At 39.5% G+C, this 21,146-nt stretch overlaps 1 pseudogene; it reads left to right on the top strand.

Moving 5' to 3' along the window:
- Nucleotides 1–2,879: 2,879 nt before the first annotated feature.
- Nucleotides 2,880–7,322, top strand: LOC133774333 (small ribosomal subunit protein uS5-like; annotated as a pseudogene).
- The last annotated feature ends 13,824 nt before the right edge of the window (nucleotides 7,323–21,146 follow it).

The following is a 21,146-nucleotide window of genomic DNA, read 5'->3' as shown; positions in this document are numbered from 1 at the left end:
AGGACATGATATATGCAATGCCTAGGCAGACCAAATAAACCAACAAGTACTGTCTGTTTGGCTGATGATATGCCCATGTGGTAACTTTGAATGGTTGAAGGTTGAATACTATATATACAGCTAGATTATCAATATGGCTGATTAATTTGGGGACACACTTAACTCAGAGAGCACAGAGCACCTATGAGTTGCCCAGATATGCTTGGATTGGGTTGATCATGATGTCAAAGGCAGAAGACTTTTTTCTGCATTTAACTGACATGAGCGCTTCCCCTTTAACAGTGACTAAAAGTATGCTTTTAAAAATCTTTTTGATGCATTTAATTTCTTTACCTTTTATTGATAACAGAGAGAGAGATAGAGACAGAGACTGAGCGTGAGAGCAACAGCGTGCAAGTGAGAGGGAGACAGAGAGAGAGAGAGAGACAGAGAGAAAGGAAGAAATTGTACAAATCTTAAATGCAGAGCCTAAATGACTGTGAAGTGCATCTGTCCATGGAACATCCATCCAGTGGAAAGTGCAGACTCTCCCTAACATGCAGAAGACTTTTCTTGCATCCCTCTAGCCATTATCAGTTCCCACTACTAGGTAAGCACTATTCTGCTTCTAGGTAAGTTTCATTTTTAAGATTTATTTTATTTATTAGAAAGAGTGACAGAGAGAGGGAGAGCAAGAGAGAGATGTTTCATCTGCTGGTTCACTCCCCAGTTGGCCACAATGGGCAGGGCTGGTACAGGTCACAGACATAGGCCCAGAACTCCATCCTTATCTCCCTCATGTGGATGGCAGAGGCCCAAGCACTTGGGGCATCTTCTGCTGCTTTCTCGGGTACATTGGCAGAAAGCTTAATTGAAAACCGAGCGGAGAACTTAAACAGGTACTCCAATATGTGATGTTGGCATTGCAAGCAGTGGCTCCATCCACTGTGTCACAATGACAGAACATAGGTAAGTTTGCCCACTTCAGGAATTTCACAAAATAGAATCATACAATATATACTCCTTTGTGGCTGATTACTGGGGAAAAACAAAAACAGAAAACAGAGTGTGTGAGAGGACATTGGCAATACATACTGACTGGAGACTAGCACCCAGATATAAAATGCAAAACACAAAGAAAAAAATAGACAATAGGATTGAAAATGGGCAAAAGACTTGAACAGGTACATTGCTAAAGAGAATACTCAAATGGCATTCCATGCTTGCTGGCTATTCTTTTAAGTCATGATAATAAAATATTCAGGATATGAAAAGCAATCTTCTATAGAGATCTTTGTTTTAAAGCAATTATAGTTTCCATATGAGAAGAGAACTAGTGCAGCAAATACCAGGAATCTTCAAAAAGTTCTTGGAAGCACATGTTATGAAGACACCATGCATGAATTTCAAAAATATTGCACCAAAAGGAACTTATCTTTTAATTCCATTTTTCCAAAACCTTTTTTTTTCATAGCTAGTCCGAATTTATTCAAAGAAAATAAACTCGCAGAGGTTGACCAACTGCCAGCATGCACACAGACCAAAATCATGACAGAGACCCAGACCCCAGCAGGCTGGGCCTTTTTATATCTCAGGTGGGCTAGGAGTGGGGTGGGAGCAGTAGGTGGAGGTGAGCTTCTCCATACCAGTTCTTCAAGTTTGGTCCAGTGGCTTCCAAACCTGGGAAAGAATGCGGGGGGGTGGGGGGGGGGCACTACAGGTGTGAGATGGAACTGATTTCTTGACAGAAGGCAGGGGTAACAAGAACCTAAAGCGGCTGAGGCTATGTCCTTGTTCCACCAATCCTGACTGAGTATAGATAAGGAGATGGGGCTTGGTTTCTTTCTGCTACTTCCTGCCTGATATGGGCGTTGACACGTGCAAGCATCTAAACTCAGGATGGGATTTACTGAAGAAGAGCCGTCTTGTATTGATCCTGTGTGATGGCTTAGGATATAGCAGTCATTCATTCCTGCAAGAACCTTTGGAATAAGTTATTATACATGGCAGAAACAGGAGCACTATGATTACAAGGACCAAAGGAGATATTAGAGACATCGCCCATGGTGGAAAAGACTGAAGTTGAGTTCTTCAAGCTGAGTAGGGGCAGAGTAGGGACCTGTGGTCAAGACAGGGTTCCAGCAGGTGGCCTCTTGAGGGAGCTGCAGCACCAGCTCACAGAACCTGTTTCTATTTGAGGTTTCACGTGGGTGGCCGTCTAGGATTTTATTGCCTGGAGCAAACGAATCTAACAAGCAAATTAAATACACAGGGTCTAAAACTAAGATCAGTCATTACTAGCAGACCCAAGAAAGGTGCTGTCCAAACCAGGAGGGAGTTTTCCCGTTGAGAGGCAAAGGGGGAATGAACCAGTCACGAGCACTGCCCAGCGTGCTTGCGACAGAAACCTCTCTTACCAATCTGACGGATTGAGAATTAGGTCTGATGTGGGCATGTAGTGATGAGATCTGGCAAAGGCTCTGGCTGTGAATTCATTGGGAAATGGGAAGTGCAAGTGGGAGTGAGAAAATGTTCTGGAAAGGCATCTCCCAGAGCCGTCTGGGTCAGAAGGGAAAATGAGATTGTAGGAAAGAGAAGGTAAGGAGTGGGCAGAGACAGTAAGAAGGGGAAGGAGTTCAGAAAGGAGAAGTTAGGAGGAAGGGTGGGGATCCCAGCTCTTTCCCAGAGAACGCAGGAGTGGCTGGTTTGGGCAAGATGCCAATCCCTTGCTCCCCTCTAACCAAAATATCAGGAAAAGAGGGCAGACTGGTGCCGCCTCACACGGGGCACCGCATCTAAGGAAAAGAGGCGCAGAATGGAGAGGAGCCAGGGTATCAACTCGCAGCCAGACTGAATCTATTCAAAGAAAATGAACTCACAGAGGTCGACCGACCACCGTCATGCTCACAAAACAAACACGTGGCAGAGGCCTTCCCAAACTTTCTGAAGTGCTCTCGAACACACCAAAAGCTGTGAAAGTCAGAGCTGGACCTGAAGTGAGGAGGAAGAAAATGGAGAAGGAACAGAGGTGGAGCAGGAGAAAGAGAAGGAGAGGCAGAGAGAGAAGACGCCAATCAAACTGGAAGTTACATAGCTGAGGATTTTACAGGGCAGGCCTTCGGCATAGCAGTTAAAAAGCCACTTGGAATGCCTGCGCCTCATGTTGGAATGCCGCAGCATAAGCCCTGTCTCCACCCTTACTTCCAGGTTCCTGTTAATGGAGATGCTGGGAAGTACTTGGGTCCCGGCCACCCACATGCGAGACCCTGGCTGAGTTCCCAGCTCCTGGTCTTGTCCTGGCCCCAGCTGTAGAGAGCATTTGGTGAGTGAACCAGTAAATGGAGACCTCTATCTTTATCTCTGTGTGTCTACCTTTCAAATAAATTAAAATATATATATATATATAAAGCAACCTCTTTACTCAGATATTTTGAAATTTAATTTTTTTAATTGGGTTAAAATCAAGTCTTGGGAAACTGTGATGAATGAAGAAGTTGGGCAACACATATTTCCTCAAAAGAACCAGAATCATAAACATAAAGTTGCAACAGAACATTTTCAAATTTGAAATGTATATGAAAAGTAAGAGAAATAATAATTGACAAAGCTGGAGATGCAGGATGTGATGAGTTCATGAACAAGTGAATGACTGGGAAGGCTAAGAAGTCAGTTCTGTTCTTGGCATCTCCTCTTCCTCTCTGCCTCCTTTCCTTTCTTCCGTCCTCCCTTCCTCTCTCCTATACTTCCCTGCCCCTCCCTCCCTCTCTATACACCTCATTGCTATCTGTGAACATAGCTTTCCTCCTGTTTCATTTACAATGACATATCCGTCCTGATCATGGTAAGAAAGAATGCAGGTTTTAGTCTCAAAACTTTGAAGTTCACGTACCCAGATTAGCTAACCTCTTCTTTGGCGTATTCATAAAACATTTGTTGAGCAGCCGCTACATTCAGGGCACTATGTAAGTACAGTGGTGAAGCAGATAAAGGAAGCCCGTGGCCTCCATAAATGAAGCAGTTCTTGAAATGAGTCATGTACAGTAATGGTTTATGCAAAGTAATAATGGTTCCTACTCGGCACATACCAAGTTCTCAAGTAACTTTGGCTCCATTCCCTTCTCATGTTGAAATTGTCAACCTGAAAAGCCAAGGTGTCTTGTTTGCTTTTGCTTGTGGACATTCTGCTACTGAACAGCATATCTCCAGTATGTAGCTTTACATAATGATTTTGAGATACAAAGTACAGAATTGAATATAAAAGAGAAAAAGAAATGAGCCATGCAGAAAAATGACTACAACTCCTTGTAAAATAGCAATACTGGCTATAATAGAAATAAAATGATTACTGTTCCTACTTGCCATGTGGGAAACTGTTCAAATCCCCATTAAGCTATTAGGTGAATAGCTAGACAAATTATGGAATTTGATGGAATAATATTCAGCTACTGAAAATCAAGATTTTTGAAAAATATTTAGTAACAAGGAAAAGGCTTATAATGTGACAAGAAGTGAAAAGGCCAGGATTTAAAACTGCATATAACCATTCACAAAGCCATAAGTAAAAGTGCAGGACATACATAGAAATTTTAACAGCAGCAATCCCTAGACGGTGACACAAAGAATGATTTTCACTAGCTTCTATATTTTTTTTATCAATTTTACGTGATGGGCATTTACCATTTTATAAGCAAAACAAAGCACAAGTTAAAAATAAATACATAGAGAGTAGCCATTCAGCCTAGCAGTTAAGATGCCTGACTTACATCAGAGGAACTGAGTTCAAATCCTGCCTCTGGTTTCTGACTTTCCTTGCCCACCAATGCAGGTTCTGAGAGGCAGCCCTGATGGCTCATGTAATTTAATCTAATTCCTGCCGTGTGAGAGTCTGGATTGAGTTTCCAAATCCTGGTTTCAGTTCCACTCCAGTTGCAGCAAAAAATTTAACCACCAAAGACAAAAATCAAAGAAGTATTGGCTCCGACAGCCCAACCTCTTGAGTATATTCACTCGGTTTTCACATATAAATGATCATTATTCACATTGTTTTTCTCCCTAAGAATGCAATTTTCCTATTTGATATGAAATAACTTGTTAAATATATTTGAGTTGGGATAACTAACTTAAGTATCTGTAGAAACAGTATTTTCACTTCCTACTGTCACAGCAAAGACAAATACTGCACGCACTCTTAGTAATAAATTTGTTTCACAGAGGGATATAGACTAACGATTGTAAAACTATCTCGTGTGTATATTAGGATTTAGAAAATAAGTAAATATATTGTGAGTAATGAGAGACAAGTCTGTATTGTCAGAAAAGCTTTATTAGGAAAGTAAAAGAGGAGACTACTGAGCCATAAAAAAATAATGAAATCCTGTCTTTTGTAACAAAATAGATGTAACTTGAGACCATTCCACTTAGTGAAATAAGTCAGTCCCCAAAAAGACAAATACCATATGTTTTCTCTGATATGTGGTAGTTAATATAGAATGCAAAATGAAACAATGAATAAGACAGACACTGACATCTTATGATGCCTATTGTTTATAGCCCTTGTCTGTATTCCTGTAGAACAGTGGTCTTTCTGCTTTTTACTTGTTGAACATTATGGTTAGTGGTGCATTGAGCCTGTGATTATAAATTGAAAGTGTGTTTTATGGCTGGCGCCATAGCTCACTAGGCTAATCCTCCACCTGCGGCGCCAGTACCCCGGGTTCTAGTTCTGGTCGGGGCGCCATTTCTGTCCCGGTTGCTCCTCTTCCAGTCCAGCTCTCTGCTATGGCCCGGGAAGGCAGTGGAGGATGGCCCAAGTGCTTGGGCCCTGCACCCCATGGGAGACCAGGAGGAAGCACCTGGCTCCTGGCTTCAGATCGGCACAGTGCACCAGCTGTAGTGGCCATTTGGGTGGTGAACAAACAGAAGGAAGACCTTTCTCTCTCTCTCTCTCACTGTCTAACTCTGCCTGTCAAAAAAAAAAGTGTGTTATTGCAGAAATTAAAGGGAAAAAAGAAAGAAAAGAGGAGGAATTGGGAAAAGAAGGAAGGGAGGGAAGTATGATTATCTTCTTATAATTGTATCTATGAAATACATGAAATCTGTTCTCTTTACATTAATAGAAATTTTTAAGAGAGAATATTAGAAAGGACCTAGTGGTTTCAGATTAGAACTGAATGTATCAGTATAAATTTATTTTATCTATGTAATATATAATTATATGTATGATGTGTATGTATGTATGTATGTATGTGCTTACATGAATATATCTTTCCTAGTTCTGTTCACCAAGAGCGCCTAGAATAGATTACTCAGTAGCAATGAACACATATTGCTCCTAGAGTTTGGTTTCTAAATACTATTCTCCAAAGAAAGCAACCAGGGCTGGGGTAGCAAAAATACAATACAAGCCTGGAACATTATGTGGATTAAGAAAAAGAATCTTCAGATATGAAGTCCTAAGACAGACACAGAATCACTTCTCTCAAGACTTGGCAGACAGGACAATCAACCCCATTTTGGGGAAACTCGGTTGGACCAGGGCCAGATAAAGAACACTAGTGAGATAATTAGAGAAATTTGAAGGAGACCTGTTGATACGTTAAAAGTAACAGGTTATTAATAGTTTCTCAGCTGCTTCTCTGGGAGAACATCAAATGGTGGAGGATAGCCTATACTGTCAAGAGGCCATGCACAGAGGCATTGGCTGCAGGGCCTGGGGCCAGGGTGAAGGTCTTGGAGCTCCAGGGGAAGGCTGAGGAGAAGGGGTGGCTCCCCCTCACCTAACTGGGCTGCCTGGTTAACGACAGGAAGATCACATCTCTGGTGATTTGTCTCTTCTTCCTGCTCATTTAGGAGTCTGAGGTCATCGACTTTTTCCTGGGGGCATCCTTCAATGATGTGGTTTTAAGCATCCTGCTTGTGCAAAAGCATAACCACACTGGTCAGCTAACCAGGTTCAAGGCTTCAGGACCATCAGGGATGGCAATGGCCATGTCAGCCTGATGTGAAGTCCTTCAAGAAGGCAACCTCTGCCATCAGAGGGGCCATCATCCAGGTCAGTATGGAGGGCCTACTGAGGGAGCAAGATGGCAAGCCTCATCCCTTGTGAGGTGACAGGCCGCTGGGGCTCTGTGGCAGTGCACACCCTCCTCCTTGCCATCAGAGGCACTGGCGCGGTCTGGGCTTTGTGCACAGGAGGCTGCTGCTGAGGCTGTTGGCCAGGGGCTGCACTGCCATCCTGGGCAACTTGAGTAAGGCCACCTGTGATGCCATCCAAGACCTAAGACTTTCTGACCCCTACCCTCCTGGGAGAGACTGCGTCCAGAAATTCACTGAGTACCCTCTAAAGACCCACCCCCAAGTCTCTCAGATAGAGGATTGTAGCTCCAACTATGGAAACAACATAGAGTTTTCACACACAAAAAAAACTAAATTAAACCCATTAAAAATAATAATAATAATTTCCTGGCTTTGATAATTGGTTATACAAGATGTAAACATATGTAGAAGGTTGATAAAGAAACTCTATATTCTTTTCATATGTGTTTAAGTCTGAAAATATTTCCAAATATAAAATTTTTAAAACCACATTTAATGTAGAATAGGGAAATTTGTTTAGTTTGATGGCACTCAAACTATCTTTCAAAAATTGTTGCTAATTTTCTACTTAATTGCTCTTATCTTTTTCAAAGATTTTCCTTGCTATGGCATTAATGTTCCTACAAAGAGAAGAGGAACCAAGAACTATCATGCAATAAAATCTCACCTTTTCTCACTCTAATAACTTTCTCCTTTCTTTTTAAACTACAAATTTGTTATTCTCCCATCAAATCCATAGGAGAGAAAAGCTCTTATTTTTTTCTAACACTTTATGTATTGTAAACTTCCAACATCACTGAAATACTATAATAATGTGATTCTGGACACTGTGGTTAAATAATTGCTACTGTCTTGATAGCTGCTCAGAATAATGTAGTTAGAGCATTATTCTAAATTCTATAATTAAATAATTAGAGTTGTCTTGCTTGCTATTTTTATTATTAGCTTTGTTTTTCCTTATTTTTTTGCTTCCTGAGGCAATGCTGACATTTCTTTGGAATATGCTGAATTTTGTTGTTGTTTTCATTTTTTGATTTTTCATAAATTTTTTTTACTATTTTGTAGCAAGAAATCATTCCACCTTTCTAGTGATTTTTCTTCTTTTCCTTTCGTCTTCTTTTTTCTATTGCTTTGTAATTTTTATAATCTTCATGATGTTCTTAAGTGTACTATTCAGTATCATTAAATATATTCACATCGTCAAAAAACTCTGGATATGGACTGCTTCTGCTGTTCATGCACAAACAAAAACAAGCAAAGCAAAAATAATTTGCTTAGTTCCAAAGGGTCATTATGGAGAGTGTTTCATGAAGTTTTATTTAGATGATATTTGGCATAATTCACATGAGATATGAATAAAAGTACTACATACAATTCTGAGATAAAATTATTAGGAACAAAACCAAGTATGTAGAAGTGGATAGCTAAAACATTGTCTGTCTCTCATGCATAAAACAGATCTATCCAAGAACTCAACTAGGGGCTTCAGAAAGTGCATGAAAAAAATAGAATGAAAGATAAAAATAAAAACAATAAAATTTATTCTCAAAATAAGCTCTATCAAGTTCAAGAAACTTCTGTAATGATACCAACAATGTAGTCCATCAGCAAAGAATAACTATGTCAGCAGTCTTGTTAACATGATCGACAGGAGAAAACACGATGTCCTTTATTTTTTTTTCACTCATTTTGGGTTTTTTATGCTTTTTAAACTTTATTTAAGGAATAAAAACTTCATGCATTTCATATAAACAAATTTAGGAACATAGTGATTCTTCCCAACCTACCCACCCTCCCATGCTTCGTCCTCCTCCCTCTGCTATTCCTATTATATTCTACCAAGATCCATTTTCAGTTAATTTCATACTCATAAGATTAACCATGCACTACATGCACTAAGTAAAGAATTCAACAAATAGTATGAAAACAACAACAACAACCACTGTTCCTCAACAGTCAAGACAAGGGTTGTTCAAAATCATCACATCTCAAAGTGTCAATTTCACTCCCAGAGAATTTGATGCCCTTTAAAGGGTGTTTCCAGTATAAGAAATCAGAAGGAGTCAAATGATGCACGTTGAGGTGGATGCCTAATGATTTTCCACCTAAACTCTCCCAAAATTGTTCTTCTTTGATGAGGTGAAAGAGCAAGAGCATTGTTGTGGCTGAGAGAGGTTCTGGAGAAGCTTTCCCTGGTGTTTTCCTCCTAAAGCTTTGGCTAACTTTCTCAAAACACACCCCTAGTAAGCAAGTGTTACTGTTCTTTCACTCTCCAGAAAGTCAACAGTTAATTACGTGAGCATCCCCCAAAAAACTGTTGCCGTAACCTTTGTTCTCGGCCAGTCTGTCTTTCCTCAGCTGGGCCTCTTCCCCCTCTCGGTAGCCATTGCTTTGGCCGTGCCTTGCCTTCAGGATCATACTGGTCAATCCATACTTCATCCCCAGTTATAATTCTCGGACTAAAGGCTTCAGGGTCTTGACCCCACTTGTTTTTTTGTTTTTGTTTTTGTTTTTGACAGGCAGAGTGGATAGTGAGAGAGAGAGACAGAGAGAAAGGTCTTCCTTTTTGCTTTTGGTTCACCCTCCAATGGCCGCTGTGGCCGGCGCATCTCGCTGATCTGAAGCCAGGAGCCAGGTGCTTCTCCTGGTCTCCCATGCGGGTGCAGGGCCCAAGGACTTGGGCCATCCTCCACTGCCTTCCCGGGCCATAGCAGAGAGCTGGCCTGGAAGAGGGGCAACCAGGACAGAATCCGGCGCCCCAACTGGGACTAGAACCCGGTGTGCCGGCGCCACAAGGTGGAGGATTAGCCTGTTGAGCCACGACGCCGGCCGACCCCACTTGTTTAACACGTCCATTGAAATCTCTGTCTTGTCTGCAGTTAATCCAGGCACAGCAGTTTGAGCACTCATCGAGCAGAAGTGTTCCCCCACTTTAATTCTTCGGATAGAATTGTGCCAGTTGAAGCAGTTGCAAGGCCTGTGGGGCTGGCTATTGCGTCTGCCATTGATGATCACTCCCCTTCAATTACAGAATGAATAAAATTTTTTCCTTGCAAAGTGCTGTGGAGGGTCACAGGCTGCATCTGCAACATTATCACATCCTTTGTTAAAATGAGGTACCCATTTGTAAAACACTGATTTCTCTGAGGCATTGTGTCCATCGACTTGTAATAAAGCATCAACGATTTCACCATGCTTCTACCAAGGTTTCACCATAAAATTGACATTTGTTCTTCCTTCAATTTTGGCAGAAGTCTTAGCAGAGTTCTTGTTACTCTGTTAGGGACTTTCCTCAAACTGATGTCTAATCCTTCTGAGTGCCTCTACCTAGTTCCTATTCAGAAATGTTCTAAAAATTAGTATGAGGTGTGTAGGTTTTTTCTGGAGTAGGAAACAAAAAAATTTTGGAATCCATACATAACTTTTTTTTTTCATAATACACACTTATCATGAAAATTTTGAAGTTTCCTGGAATATTTTTTCAACCTTACTAGAAAAAAACCACATAAATGGAAAGTCTCCAAGAGCAAAATTAGTGTGACAAGATTCATGTTTAAGTTCATATGCTTCAGGTATAGAAGAATCTCATGTTTTTATTTAAGATTTTATTTATACTAAAGGAAAAATCACCAGAGACTAAAAATCGCAAACACGAGGGAAAACAAGGCACTCTAGCAGATAATATTCATACTACATTGAACATAAGCTACATGTGGAAAGAAGCAGAAAAAAAAACATGAAAAGCCAACACAATGTTATTATAAATAAATAAATGATGGCATTGTTTCCAAATGAAAATGAATTTCATATTTCAAAAGTTCAGAGAGTTTTAAGTAATTAAGATATGTTATGCTTATAGTTATATAATCAGTGTATTCTATTTTCATTTATTTTTATTTATTTTTTTTGACAGGCAGAATTAGACAGTGAGAGAGAGAGAGAGAGAGACAGAGAGAAAGGTCTTACTTCCGTTGGTTCACTCCCCTAATGGATGCTATGGCCGGCGCTGCACCCATCTGAAGCCAGGAGCCAGGTGCTTCCTCCTGGTCTCCCATGTGGGTGCAGAGCCCCAGCACTTGGGCCATCCTCCACTGCCTTCCCAGGCCACAGCAGAGAGCTGGACTGGAAGAGGAGCAACTAGGACAGAAATGGCGCCCTGACCGGGACTAGAACCCGGGGTACCGGTGCCACAGGCGGAGGATTAGCCTAGTGAGCCGCAGTGCCAGTAGTGTATTCTATTTTCAAATATAAGGGATAAAAAATTACTAATGGGCTACTTAAATGTTATGGTATTGTCAGATTTCATTTATGGGACATCTGCCTCATTTTAGGCCTTCCATTTAAAAAATGAAGTGACTTTTATTTCACTATTGTTCTGTTGTTTAAAATGTGATGTTTTGTACCAATGTGTGAGAAGAGATTCATATAATGATTTTGCACTAGAATCATTTTCTTATCACAGAATAATGTCACAGAACTAATTATCTAATTCTCTAATTTAAAAAAAAGTCAGTAATGAGAAATTTTTCTTTCTTTGAAAATCTACTTTTTCCCAAATCTTAACTTTCAATTAAATGTTTTTTTTTACTGTACATGCAGCATTGGAACAAGATATTAAACACTGGAAAACAAAAGTTGAAGTGAAAACGGACCAGAAATGCAAAGAGATATTGCTCAGGAAATGATTACAGACATTGATAGAGATGTTTATGCCTCAGGTCGATGCTCTTAGACAAACAAAAAAAAAGCTTAAAAAGAAAGCGCCAGTGAGACTAAGCTCTGGGACATCAAGAACCCTGTCTCTTTGTCACTGTATGGCCCATTTCTGTCACATGGAGCAAAGAATATCTGAGCGAAATTAGGACCTAGATGGGGTGCTTTTCACCAATGATTCTTCTTATTTTTCAGTGTTCCAGGAACTAAGGAGTTAGGACACAGGAAACGGGTAGACACAGTTTCATTCTGGACCATAAGTTGATTATTGTAACAGATCCTATGGATTCAATGTAGAATTTTTTTTTAAAACCAGCTCACAGAGGTTTAGTAATGATAAGGTTAGGTTTAGTAATGATAATAATGATAGAAGAATACTATTTGTGTTCTAGTTGCTTCCTCAAATCATGTGCCTGATTTGAATGCATCCAACCAAAGAAATTTCAGAACCTGGGTCCTCTGAATTCTTTCAACATTGGAAATTTATGTCTGAGTAACGTATTTTTCTTTATTGATATATGTTGAGTATCTACTCTAACTAGGTTCTCATTAAATACTCTAAATTTGGTAGTAAGGAAAACCAACAAAATCTTCTCTCATAGATTCTATAACTTGGTAAGGAAGACAGACAAAAAAAATAAAATACAAAAGAGTAATGAAATTAACAAAGAAGGAAACATAAAATATAGGAAACTTAGGCTGAAAATAAAAAAGGAAGACCTTGGAGGCAAGGCAGAGTCAGGTAGTCAGGGAAGACTTCCCTGAAGAGGTGACATTCAAGCTAAGAAGTGAAGAAGAATGAGAGGCTTGATTTAGGAGAAGTTAGGAAACATGACCTGAAGGAGCCATCGCACTGAGGAGCTGGGACAAGACCAGGTGGGCTGGAAACTGGTGACGAGGTCATGGTCAGCAAGCTTTCCCATTAAAAGCACTGAGCAGTATTGAGAGGGGAATAGACAGGGGATTCACATTCTAGATTTCTGTGGTCTGCTTAACATGTGGGCTAATTTCCTTAGTTCCTAATCTAACGGAAATAAATATTGTTCATTTAAATTTGATTTCCTCTAAAAAAATTCCTTCATGCATTTGAAATAAGGTCTTACCAATCTTCATTGTTTGAGTCTGTTTATGCCAAACTGAAACAATTTTAATGGCTGTTTTCCAAACAGCATCCCTTAATGAACTCACCAAACTCACAGCCACTTACACCCACAATGTTTCCTTCTAACACATTCATAATTTCATAGACACCTGGTCCCTGCTTGGTGGTGACAAGCAGCATCACCCATCTGCACTAAGGGGGAGGCCTTTATGGGGCTGGCAGCGTCCCCACCCTACTGAGGCCCAGTCCCCATCCCTGATGTCCTATAGCAGTCAGACAAATCACTCACTCAAGTCCTGCCATGAATAAAAATAACATTAATTGCCATCTATATTATGTATCCATATTTAATGATAATGGATAAGGTCTCTGATGACATTTTTTCGAAATTTGTTTTTCCATTTTCCCTTCATTTGGAAAAATGCCATCCTGCATGTCTGTCTGTATTATTGGTTTTAGAAATGTTCAATCAGACTTGCCCCTAACGGTAGAGTTAGAAACCTGCCAGTGGATTCCAATTCAATCCCATCAAGGTGGCATGTACCAAAGCCATCTCACTAGTCAAAGTGATCAGTTTCAGTTCATAACTGATCATAAAGGTAGGATTAAGAGTCAAAGGGGTCACATAAACAAGACTAGTGTCTGCTAATATTAACTGATAGAATAAAAAAGGAGAGAATGATCCAACATGGGAAGCAGGATACACAGTAGTCTCATAGAATGGCAGATGTCCTAAACAGCACTCTGGCCTCAAAATCAGCCCTTAAGGCATTTGGATCCGGCTAAAAAGCCCATGAGAGTATTTCAGGCATAGAAAGCCAAGATACTGTGGCAAAAAAAAAAAAAAAATGACCTAAATGAAAGATCTCTGTGAGCAAGAGCCCAGCAGAAAGAACGGGCCATCAAAGAAGGAGGCACCTTTCTCTGAAGGGAGGAGAGAACTTCTACTTTGACTATAAACTTGTCTAAATATGATAAGAGTTGGTGAACTCAAGAGGCTTCCATAGCCTTGGCAACTCATGACAAGAGCCTAGGGTGATTACTGACGCCATAAACAAGAGTGTCAATTGTTAAATCAACAACAGGAACCACTGTGCACTTACTCCCTATGTAGGATCTCTGTCCTTAATGTGTTGTACTATGTGAATTAACGGTATAACTAGTACTCAAACAGCACTTTATACTTTGTGTGTCTGTGTGGGTGCAGTCTGTTGAAATCTTTACTTGGTATATACTAAATTGATCTCCTTCTGTGTATAAAGATAATTGAAAATGAATCTTGATGTGAATGGGATGGGAGAGGGAGCAGGAGATGAGATGGTTGCGGGTGGGAGGGAAGTTATGGGAGGGAAAGCCACTATAATCCAAAAGCTGTACTTTGGAAATTTATATTTATTAAATAAAAGTTTAAAAAAACAGAAAAAAAAATTTAAAAAAGAAGTATAAATGCAGGTCCACCCCCTAAATCCTGTGTTATAATCAGTTCACACAACTGCCTTCAAAGATCTCAATTTTACCACCTAGAAGGACAGCAGGCCTCACATAACTGTTCAGGAAAATTCTCTGTACAACCTCCAAGCAAGGAATCACACATGCAGCTAATATCTTCGCGTTCCTTCAAGGGAGCAAGATTGATTTTCTAGGACACAGAATGGTTTAGAAAAGTGATAGAGGGAGACAACTTTTTCATTCCTTTAAGAATTATTTGTTCATTTGAAAGTTAGAGTTACAGAGACAGAGGAAGAGACATTACACATACACAAACACACACAGAGAGAGAGAGAGAAAGAGAGAGAGAGAGAGAGAGAGAGAGAGAGAGATCTCCCACCCATGGGTTCACTCCTTGGATGGCTGAAAGTCAGAAGCCAGGAGCTTCATCTGGATCTCCTACAGGTGTGGTAGGGACCCTCTGCTCATTTTCCCAGGCCATTAGCAGGGAGCTGGATCAGAAGTGGAACAGCTGAGCACCAACCATGACACAACTCTAGCCCCAACATCTTTTTCTTTAACACATATGAGGCTGCATAATTTATACCTTCTAGCACCTGGCAATCCTCACCTGTGATAATTCTGATTCCCTAAACTTCATAGTCTACACCCTTTCCAAAGTTACAGGCAAAGGAAAGGTGCCAAGTCAACATACACGGCGTCACTCCTTATACCACCTGCTTGGGGACTCTTACAAACTGTCATTCCTTAGGCAAGACCACCTCTCTGCTGTGAGGACAGAGGAGATAATTTATGCAAAAAATACCTTGAAAGACACAACAGAGTGGGAAAACATAAATACTAAAGCCATCAGTCATTTGTCTTTGTTTTCCAGGGGCTAATATATTACCAGGGAAATAATAAGTTCATAGCAGAGAGAGAGAGACAGAGGGCTCTCCCGTGAACTTACTGTACAAATATGATGGTATTTCAAGAAAATAGAATTGAAAGTTACGTTTATCTTGATTTTTAAGAGTTTTGAGATCAATGCAATGTTGTAATAATATGTACTTCCATGAACTTTTTTGAAGACCTCTCATGTGTCTGCACATGTGTGTATATGTGTGAATGTGTGTGTGTGTGTGTGTGTAGGAATAGATCAAATAACTACATTTGAGAATTGACAATTGAATTTAGTCATTCTTTCTCTTTCACTTCTTATGTTATGGTTATTATCATTATGAAAGATTTACTATGTATTTTACTTTGTAAGATCTACTATGATTTACCAGATTTACTGGCTGGCACTTGGGGCCCCACACACAATACTCAGCACCTCAGCTCTGTTACCTCCAAACTCGGCATTGCCGCCTCCCCATCAGCTATTCTGTGAAGAGCGGAAATTCAAGGCCAGGCCTTTGTGTCTACAGCTCTTTTCACCCAAGCCTGGTCCTTCCCAAGGACCAGGCTCCATACTGAAGGAAGGGCCTCACTGTCATCCCTCCCGGCACTCATCATGTGCCTGTCCCACGGTGAGTAAAGGCTGTCATTCTTAGAAGTCACCTTTACGGATCAGGAAGCAAATGGGTCAAACTTTCAGAGACATGAGCTTTGAGTGTCTAATGGAAGATTCAGACGAGACAGAAATCCTCTCCTAAAATCATCTTCAGCTACTCATTCCTGTGCTCTTGAAGCCGGTGACTGTGAGCATCAGGTTTGCGGAGTCTTCGAGACACAAGCAGGTGTCTTCTCCCTGGCTGACTCAGGGGCAGCCCCTGATGAGTGACACATTGCTTCCGTCACAGCAGACCAGCCACGAGCCAGACGTTGTCAGGCACTCAGAGAGCTGTGGTCTCAGGGACTCTGAGCAGCTTTTCTCTGTTCCTTGGGAGGACGAAGTTGAAACACAAAGAATGCAGGATGGATTTGTCTAAGCATAGAGTACACAAACGGAGGGAAGTGAGCTTGACCAGTGGCAACACAAAGCAGAGACCTCTGAATTTTATTTTTTAAGAAAAGGGAAACTTCCCATTTCCTTAAAGTTGTATAAGGTTGCGCTTGGGAAAAGGACTGCTTACAAAGTGGTAGACTAAAAGCAAGACAAAGATCACTCCTCCCAAAACACAACCCCAGTTCCCCTCCCAAACTCCTGCTCACCAATTTAAGGAATTGTAATGACAGCAAGTCATTGCATGTGTGAAACTCACCTGTACAAGTTGATATGTGGTAGGATACCACTGAAATACAGTCTGTCTCTTAGGAGAATTTTAAGAAAGGGTACCATTTTCGCAAATGAAACACCGGAAGGAAACTAAATTTTCAAATTCTTTGCAAATTGAAAATTCTCTCTGATACGTTTCTAAAAGCTAACTGACTTATAATGAAATCTCCTATATAAGACATTGCTTCCAAATACTCCTATTGATATTGATCATGTTTTGAGGCTAAAGCAAGATAAATGTTGTCACAGAAGCAATACATTGACATCTTGAGTTTAATAACCAGCTATTTGAATTGGCCAGATAGGCTAATAGCTTCAAGCCAAAGATATTTCAGAGAGATAACTGAACACAGCTTTGTGTTTTCCTTCTGATTTGTCTAATGAAAATAATATGGTCCAATTATTGAAGTGAGTTCTAGAGATATTTATAAGGTTGAAATTAATTTCAAGTTAATCTAAAATACAGAATGCAAGCTACTACTTGAGTTTCCTGAATGCCTTCTATTTTTAGTGCAGCATAGCTCTTTAGTTGCTGGTATTAGTTCCTCAATCTGTTGGAGGGAGCTCCTAAAGAGAGTTATACAATAGACATACATTTTTTATGCGACTTGTTTATCTATCCTCCCTGGAAGACAGGATTGCAATGAGATTTTATTTCTTGCTCTCATCCAGGGCTAGAACTTTATCAGGTCCCTGCCAGAGCTGAGTTCTGCTAGTTCCAGAAGGAAATCCTATAAGTGGTTTAGTAAATGCTAAATGGAAACCCTGGGATATCTGACTACATGAAATTCAAAAGTAATCGCTTAGTAATTCAAAAAAGAACTTCTGTGTCTCTTATGGCTACATGGTAGACAAAATGAAAGAGCTCCATAGTTTTAGCAGCTCAGATCCCACCTGATCACCACAGTTCTAAGCGGTCCCAGTAATAACAAAGCAAAGTATAAATGATGTGCCCAGTTCACCGTGGAAGGGCTCCAGCCTCACTTATTTTGCTGAAGTCTGATCACAACAGTCTTTGACATAAGTGTCCAGTGATAGCAGACACATAAAAACAGCCACGGTGCCTTTCTTTATCTCTTTCTTTGTTTCTTTATTTTTCCTTTGGCCTGCCTGCAGACACTATGTCTTCCATACCTCAAGGGCTTCAGCAAAACAATCTTTGCTCTTTCCTGTAATAAGGGTCCAATTCAGTCAATCACAAATTAGGCTCCAAAATGGCAATTTGATTTGGCTCCAACAACACAAATTAAACCAAAATCTCCATAATGAGGAGAGTATTTTGTGAAAGGGAATGGAAAAATTGCTTTTTCCTTTAATGAAAATATTATGAACTCTTAAATGGAGCTTAACACAACTGATCTGAATTTGGTTTTAGCTTTGACCTCGGGTAATTTTCCTTTTTTGTAGAAGGCATATGAACTAACAGTTGTTTGAAATTTCATTGAAAATTATTTGGGTTAGGCTTTCTGGAAAGCCTGCAACTGATTCTCTAAATCAAAATTTTACTTGGGTAGGTAAAACAATGTAGCAAAATCAATTCTGCTTAACACTCATTTCATCCACAAGATTTTCCGTATTAAGTAAAGTTTCTGGAGGGTAAAGCACCACATAGTCTCTTAAAATAATTAGAACAGCACTTCAGATATCCAGGACTCCACTCTACAGAAGTCTTATCTACCAAGAATCTAAACAAGAACACAAATGTCTCCAAGCAGCCAAAATGGATGCCACGATTTATAAACAAAGCATGTGTCTGGCGTGTGAGAAGGCAGGGAGGGATTTACATCCATTCCCTCTGGTTTTTCTGGCCAAGGAATATGCACTAAAAGAACAGCTGAACAGAAAAATGAATATTTTTATTAGTTTGGGAAAGCGTCCCTAGTGTCTTTGCACTACCTCTGTTCTCTCCCTATACAACTTCCATCATAAGGAGCGAAGTTTGGAGATGTGCTCTCAGCAAGGATTCCCACTCATTTTCACAGAAACTAAGACTTTTGAGCCTCAGAATGTACCAGACGTGGTTGATTACCCAGCCATAGATGTTGAAAAAGACTGAAACAGAAAGAGAGAGCTCAGGAGTTTGCATTGTGAGCCAAGTTTGTCTCTAGAAAGCAGACTCATTGGATATATTTAATACAAGGGAGTCAAAAGTGGCCTGAACAGGATTTGGAAAAAAGATGGGTCGTGGCATTAGAGGTATAATAACCCTCCCTATGTGAAAATGTGGTTCAGTAAATGGCCTGTGCTTTAAACAATGAGATTATCAGCTCCTCCTCCCATAGGATATAAACAAGGAAGACAGAGAAAGAACAAACTAGCTTGCTCCAACAATTCCCTCAGCACAATTCCCTATGTACTATCATCATGAAGTAGCTCCCCGGGAGTGTCCCTGAAGCCTATTCAATCCAATACTTAGAGGCAATTCTATTAAGCTGAGACTCAGCCTAAGGTAATATGGAATATGCAAACCACGGCAGAGAGAAGAGAGATCAATAGGGAAACTGGAAGGCAGGTCCACGGAATGAAAGTGTGGCTGGAAGAATAAAGGATAAAGACAGACATCCTGATCATCCTGATGTCTTAGAGCCTTAGCCCTATGAGCTCCTCCAAGTGGAGGCAAAATACCCTGGGGTCCCTGCAAGCTTCACTGTGTTAGGAGCCAAAGGATTTTCTAATCCTAGCCTTCAGTTGTATGGAAAAATCATTCCTGTATTTATATGAGATAGGACATAAACTAACAATACCAATTACTTTATATTTGTATACATTTAAAGCTTTTTTGGCAGATAGATGATAGATAGATAGATAGAGAGGTAGATAGATAGATAGATAGATAGATAATGGATAGGAGATATAGGTACACAGTCTTTTGTGAGTAGGTGAATTTCCAATTGACTTAATTCTTCTCAGAAACCAGAACAACTAAAAGGAAGAATTCCGTATTAAACTCTTTAGTTTATTACTTTCCATATACCTTCAAGTGCCCCATTTCTTATATATAAATGTTCCTGGAAGGCTCAGTGGTTTTCTCCCATAATCTGAACTATATATGTCTTATAATCTGATGCAAGTGGTATGGCTGCCTAGTTTCTGACAAAATTCTCTCTGTATACCATATAACTCACCCAGGAAATCACTTTGAGTTTTCCATATGCAAAGTTATTTATCATGCAGATTATACATTCCCAGATTTTAATCTTTACCTATTATGTTTCCAATCTGGTAATCATATGCAAAGGAAATTTTAGATAGAAAGATAAATAGATAGATAGATAGATAGATAACAGAAATCTTTCAGTGGTTTCCCAAGGCATATTATGACGATATTTTGTGTATTTGAATTCTATATCACCTGTTATTTGTCCCCAATAAGAAAAAGTGAAGAATTAATTTAGCTTTTAAAACTACAATTGACAAACACAAAAATCTCCCATCAAAATTATGAAATTTTGAAGTAATTCAGAGTTAGCTGTCTGAGACATTTTCAGTGTGTTCAGTATTGAATGTCATGACAAAATGCCAAAGATTATCTACATAAACCTGAATTTATGGGTAAAATAGTATAACTTTTGGAGACAAACATGAACTTACCACACTCTGTTTTGTTTTGATCCAAGTGCTTGTAGCCCATGGTTTACATTTGTATTTAAAATTTGATACCTGTGAGATAGCAAACAATTATGAGGTCAGTTTGTTCTGAAAATTGTCTACAATTGGGGCTGGTGAAAAAAATCAGGTAGGTTGACAAAGGTAAAGATACATTTTTCAAACCTCAGTCATCTAAGTATGGGTGAATCAATGCTAGAACACCATTAATTATTAAGATGAGGAACTCTAAAAACACCAGAAGCCTATAATCAATTGATATTTAGTAAACTGCTTATTATTTTGGCCTTTAAGATGGGAAATAACATTACACATTAAAAATTACCAAAAGAATTTAAGTTATTCACTTATTTCTCTAACTTTTCCTCTTTAAGTAACATAATTTTTAAGATTTCATCTTATTTATCTCGATACATGACTTGTAAAATTCATAATCTTAGCACCAAAGTTGGCCAGCAATATATCTTTATTTTCTTATGGGTCTGTTTTGTACCAGATACATTCAGCTTTCTCAGCCCTGCTAGGCTCACATTATTTCAAAACACACCTGTTCTTTGTAGAAATTTTGGAATATTCTACTACTCTTGACTCACCCCGTGTATGCTAATTCAGTTTCTTATAAATGTGGAATTTATACAGCAAGACACTCAACTGAAACAAGACTGGTAAATCACATTTTAGTCCTTGAATATCCCTCTGGCTTTCCAAAGAGCATCTTAAAAGGGGCTTGACTACCCCATTTGAAGAACTGCTCAATAATTAGAGTTTTTCAACACTAATATTAGCATCTCAGAGAAGCAGATCGTCTTCGCCTAAAAAGAAATGATAAAAACTAGGAAGTCTGAGGTTCAGAAAATAGGTGGATTGACATTAAGTATCAGAGGCAAGATCTGTAGCTGGCAAAGTACTGAAAGGTAAATGATTCTCAGGCATTCTTGTGATAATGTTTACATATGACAATTATACATTTTAGAAAAAGTTACTTTTGAAATCCATATTGTG

The sequence above is a fragment of the Lepus europaeus genome, chromosome 15 (genome assembly GCF_033115175.1).
Source record: "Lepus europaeus isolate LE1 chromosome 15, mLepTim1.pri, whole genome shotgun sequence".
Classification (NCBI taxonomy): domain Eukaryota; kingdom Metazoa; phylum Chordata; class Mammalia; order Lagomorpha; family Leporidae; genus Lepus; species Lepus europaeus.
Note: the sequence above shows the minus strand (reverse complement) of the source record. Positions and strands in the feature narration are given on the sequence as shown.